The 5,327-nt window shown below is 36.5% G+C and overlaps 1 long non-coding RNA gene across 2 annotated transcripts; it reads right to left on the bottom strand.

Moving 5' to 3' along the window:
• Window positions 1-1,383: 1,383 nt before the first annotated feature.
• LOC123119613 (uncharacterized) lies at window positions 1,384-5,181 on the bottom strand. Of its 2 annotated transcripts, XR_006458767.1 has the most exons (3): window positions 5,004-5,181; window positions 4,605-4,656; window positions 1,384-2,434 (listed from the first exon to the last, which is right to left on the bottom strand). It is a non-coding gene; the product is annotated as an uncharacterized lncRNA (long non-coding RNA). The 2 variants fall into 2 exon arrangements; XR_006458766.1 differs by having other exon boundaries at window positions 1,384-4,656.
• Window positions 5,182-5,327: the final 146 nt, after the last annotated feature.

The following is a 5,327-nucleotide window of genomic DNA, read 5'->3' as shown; positions in this document are numbered from 1 at the left end:
TTTTTTCCATTTCTTTTTCTTTTTCCTTTTATTTTTCTCTTCTCCGTTTTTTCGTTCTTTTTTGCATTTTTTCTACATTTTTATTTCATTTTTTTCTTTTGTTTGTGTTTTTTGTTTTCTTTGTTTTTTTGTTTTATTCTAATTTTTTTATTTGTCAACAACATTTTTCTAATAAACATATAACATTTCCAACATTTTTCTATACACATTTTAAACATTTTTCAAATGCTTGATTAACACTTTTTAACTACATGATTAACATTTTTTAATACATGGTCACCATTTTTTTATACATTTCAATTAACTCTCAACAAATAAAATATTAACATTTTTTTAATACAAGGTCAATATTTTTCTATACACCTTTAATATTTTCCAAATGCTTGATTAACCTATACAACGCCAGGTAACCTATGTAGCACCCGTAGCTCCCCTTCATGTGCCGCGACTCAGAGCCCGCTGGTGCATGCCTCCCTTTTTTTAGGGGCAAACCACACTTTATTCTTTATTGATTGCTAGAAGCACGGTTTACAAGGTAAATCCATCCACAAGTGGCGACCACCAGCTAAAGAAGAAAACTTAGCTAATTTCCGTTTGACCGTTTGGCTATTGATTCCATTAAAAAAAGACCCATTGAACTTTGATCATTGACTTTTAAAAGGTTCATGGAGATGAAAGAAGTTCCTCCATTTGAATAAGTTCACGACTTGTAAAAAATTGCGGATTTGGAATCATGATTTCGAATTTGAAAAAGCTCATGAATTTATATAAAATTCCATGATTTTGAATTCAAAATTTTTTGCAATTGTTTTTAAAAAAAATCACGCATCTAAAAGAAGTTCACTAATCTGAAAAATTTTGTGATTTTTTGAATCATGAGTTTTAAAAAATGTTCATAAATTTGAGAAAGTTCATGAATTTGACGAAAGTTTAGATTTTAATAAAAACCAAAAAAGGAATAATAAAAAAGGGAAAATGATTTCTCATTTAAAAAATAGGCTTTCATTTTTTGTTTATCATGTTTTCAGTTTACTTACCCTGCAAAGAAAATGTTTTCAATTTACTTTTTGGGAGTGACTAATTTTCAGTCATCTGTTTTTCCATTTGGTTTAGGTCGTTTTTCTTGTCCACACAGTTCTTTACACGTGTCTTGGCAGTAGTTTCAGTCCAGACTGTAGAGCCCAAAAAACGATTGTTTTCATTTCAGTTTGAGGTCGTATTCTCCCTCCCCCTCATCGACCTTCAAACACATGTTGGCGCCTCTCCCTAACGGGTCACTTGCAAACCCGCTACCGATTCATACGTACCTTACATTTTGTGTGGACATGGACTAAATGGGAGTGACATTATAGCTTAAAAAAGTAACAAAAAATAGGAGCCAAGTAAACATGGTGCTGGATGCAAACCAGAGTCTCGCTTAGCTATATGTCCCTTTAAATTTCTTCTCTAGTTCAAAACTGACCACAACAAGAATATACTGGAGACCAGAAAACTAAGGATTGAATACAGTAGAGTTTCATTCAGCTTTGCACTCTCTCTTGCCTTCTTCTTGAGGTCTTCCGTGAACACAGCAGCCTCAAGCGCTAGATCAGCCTGGTTGGGAGGTGGCGCAACCATGCAAATCTGCAACTTTGGCACTGGTCTGTCGAGTACAAAACGGAGCAAAACTCCCTCACTGAGATTGTTCAACCTGATGAAGTCCTCCCACCCAACGCCACAGATGCAGGTCCTCCTGTGTTCTTTCCTGATCTCAGTGATGAATTTGCACCCCTCACATTCCTCAAAAAGCATGCGGTCGCCAGTGGCGCAATTGAATTCGACCATTGAGTGACATGGGATAAACTGCAGAAAAAAGCAAAAAAAATGGAAAGGAAGAACAAAAGATAGGCTATCCTCATGCTTGTTGGGGCATGAGACGCTTGCAGATGAGACTGACAAATAGCTAAACTCTAAAAATTGATAGACTAAAAAAGAAAATGAATGCAACAAAAAGTAATGACCGAAAATTAGAAAAAAAGAAATCTAAGAAAAAGCTAAAGTTGCTATAATTCTATCAGCTAAAAGGACTAAGTTTATATCTGAAAAGAAAAAAATGAAATCATACACAAACTAAAGAAGAAATGAAATGTTTAACTGAACAGGACAACTATCATGCTATCATAAAACATACAGGGAGGTGTGGTAATTTCCACATCATAGCCTCCTATAAATGAGTGATGAATGAAAAATTGACCATAACAGAGAAGTAGACTGTAGTGATAAATTAATAACTGACCATGACAGGGAACTAGACTATACTGATAAATTAAGCATATTCAAAACTAAGTTACCACTGAGCTTTCAATGTCTCAAGACAATCAAACACCAAAATTTAAACCCGATGAGTGATGGCTAGCTCAGTCGGACTTGCAGATTGGGCATACCATCCCTGTTACTGTTACACATGTGGCAGAAAAAAACTAATTGTTAGCAAAAAGATGACTGAAAAATTAAGAATAGAGACTCACCAGATAACTAATTCAAACTACATGAATTATAAACACATATGAAGTCTAACCCATTTCAAAATGAATGCTGAAAATACAAGAAAAACAAAATAAATTGAAAATAATAAGCTGAATGGAAAGTACACTAATAAATGACTGAACTTAAAACTGATAGACAAGAACAAATACTGACCAAATAACTAAAGAGAACTAAAATGAGACACTTAAGATACTGAACAAACACTGGCGAAATAATAACCACTTAACATATAGCTGAAGAGAATTGAGACTGATACTTAGGTATATTGACGACTAAAAACTGAAAATAATCTAACAAAAAAACCAGTGCAAAAAACTGAAAAAATATAGCACTTACAGGAACATAAGGTTCACAACAGAAATAATCATCTACTAAGAGACAAGACCCATGAGAGATAGGACTGAAGAAAGATGCAAATGATAATTAAATATGATAAAATGAAGACTGATAGAAAGAAAAAATCATACTGAGGAACGCACACTGAATATGACTTGAAGAACTTGATTACTAAATCCAAAGCAGATAACTGATGGAAATAGAGGACTGATAGAAAGAAGAACTCATAAAAATAACTAAGAATAATAAGACTGAGAAGAATACCAAGAAGACTAAGGAATGAAGGTAACTAAGGACTGATAACTAAGAAAAGACGACATGGAGACTGAAGAGTACTGAAAATAAGTTGGACAAATGAGAGATTAATCTACTATCATTTTTAGCTGAAAAAGCTATGCTAACTCAGACTAAAAAAATAGACTGAATACTGCAAAAAATGAAGAAGTAGAAATGATGAATGGCAAGGAAAATTAAATGAAGACTTTCCATCCTGTATAAATGACAAGATGAAGAAAAACAAGGCAGATAAATGAAGAATGACAAGAAAACAGATAAATGAAAAAAATGAAATAGCAAACCTACAAAATGACAAGCAACGTACAGACTGAAAAAATAGAGGGGGCGAGACTGAAGACGGATGAGAATGAGGATTCGGTAACAGCCATGCCTATCTGGAGCCACTTAAGTAGGACACTCCTATTTATATACAAAAAATGAAAACTAAAGAAAAAAGAGTGAATAGTTACCAAAAGGATAGCCAATTTTAAGTTTTGAACTTGAACTTTAAAAGGTAGACACTTAAGTAGGACACTACAAACTGATTTGCAAGAAGAATAGTAAGAAGTCAGTTGTTCATCTTAGAATGAATATATAGAGAAAATGATAGATACATAAGAGACCAGAACAGGAGACTTAGGAAGAAATGGACAAAAGACATTAGAGTGAAGAAAATGAACAAAAACCACTAGGTCGTGACCACACACATCTCTAGCCAGCTGGCCAGCACCTTAGAATAGTGTATAATGACATTGACGATTCCCTGCTCGTGCAACACTAGCGATCTTCCTAGAAAAGATTAGCATATGAGAATGGGCCAGAGCTCAACTGATTAGGAACCCCCCAAAAAGGGAAACTTGGCCACCTCAAGCAATCTGATTGAGACTACTCATAGAAAAAAATTGGTGGGACTACAGCTTTTGCATAAGTATCAATACATTCGCAGAAAAAAAAATGCCCGTATGAATTGGTTGGGGGGAATGTATATGTTTAACAAAACACTAGAGACGAAAACAAAGGTGGGGTTGCATAGACTACAACTTAAGCTATATAAAGTTGCAATGAAACATTCTGACTTTTGAAGAAAAATAATGGTCGAGGGAAGCAACAAAAACTGGCATGCATACTCGCTGTACAAGCTTAATGACCGAGAAACAGGGACTTACGTGACAAAAAAAGAGAGAGAAAGAAATAGAGACAATAAAATAACATGGAACACCTCAGAGTATGTGATTCAGGGTACTGCTTGTACCAAATTGCTGCAGATTTTCATATGTGCAGAATGTAACACAAGACTACAGCATTCATGGACACCATGAATCAAAACAAACAGCTAGTAACTAGTATATGTAGTATACTATCATTACAAGATAGCACGACTTTCACATTAAAATAAAATTGAGCATATGGTAGCATTTTAGTTCCATCTTGACACAACAAAATCATCACAAAAGCATGGCTATTACCTTCTTTTTCATTGACCGCTGCAGAGACTTGCAAAACTGAATTCCAATCAACCTAAAACAGCGGAAAGGGATTAGGACTTGATTGCTGCAAATTTGCAAAACTGAACCCGAATTAACCTATAAAAAACACAGAGAATTAGGATTTGAGATCTGCTTGTGTTTTAGGGTTCAAGAAGAGAGAGGACAGACTCAGACACAAGAATAGAGAGTAATGAGGCGCCACATGAAGAAGGGAGGGGGAGGGGTGCCATGGGAAGGGAGAGAGGGGCACCATGAGGGGGGAGGGAGGGAGAGAGAGAAGGCGCCATGGTAGGGAAGGGCATGCCGAAGGAGAGGGGCAACAAATGGACAGAAGAAAGGGAGGAGATATGCTAGAGAAGATAATATCTGAAGGTTTACCTGCGCCGCCGTCGCCAGGACCTCGCCGCCGCCGTCGCTAGGACCGCGCCGCCGCCGCGTCGAGCTCGCCGTCGTCGCCATGGATGACGAAGAAGGACCAGATCCTCCATGCGACCCTGGAAAAAAAAAGCGGGCGCGAAAATAACCCGAAACGATCGACTGAGACCCACTAACCCAAAGCGGGCCCGAAAAGGTCACCGCACCAGCGTAGATCTCAGAACTAAATCCAATGATTGAAAATTCGACCTGGAGCCAATATGAAAACAGACGATTGATTCTCTACTCCTAATGAAGCAGTTGGTGAATAGTCTACACGGTTTTTTC

Source organism: Triticum aestivum, chromosome 5D (genome assembly GCF_018294505.1).
Source record: "Triticum aestivum cultivar Chinese Spring chromosome 5D, IWGSC CS RefSeq v2.1, whole genome shotgun sequence".
Taxonomy (NCBI): domain Eukaryota; kingdom Viridiplantae; phylum Streptophyta; class Magnoliopsida; order Poales; family Poaceae; genus Triticum; species Triticum aestivum.
The sequence above is the reverse complement of the archived record's forward strand: the minus strand, read 5'-3'. Positions and strand labels throughout refer to the sequence as shown.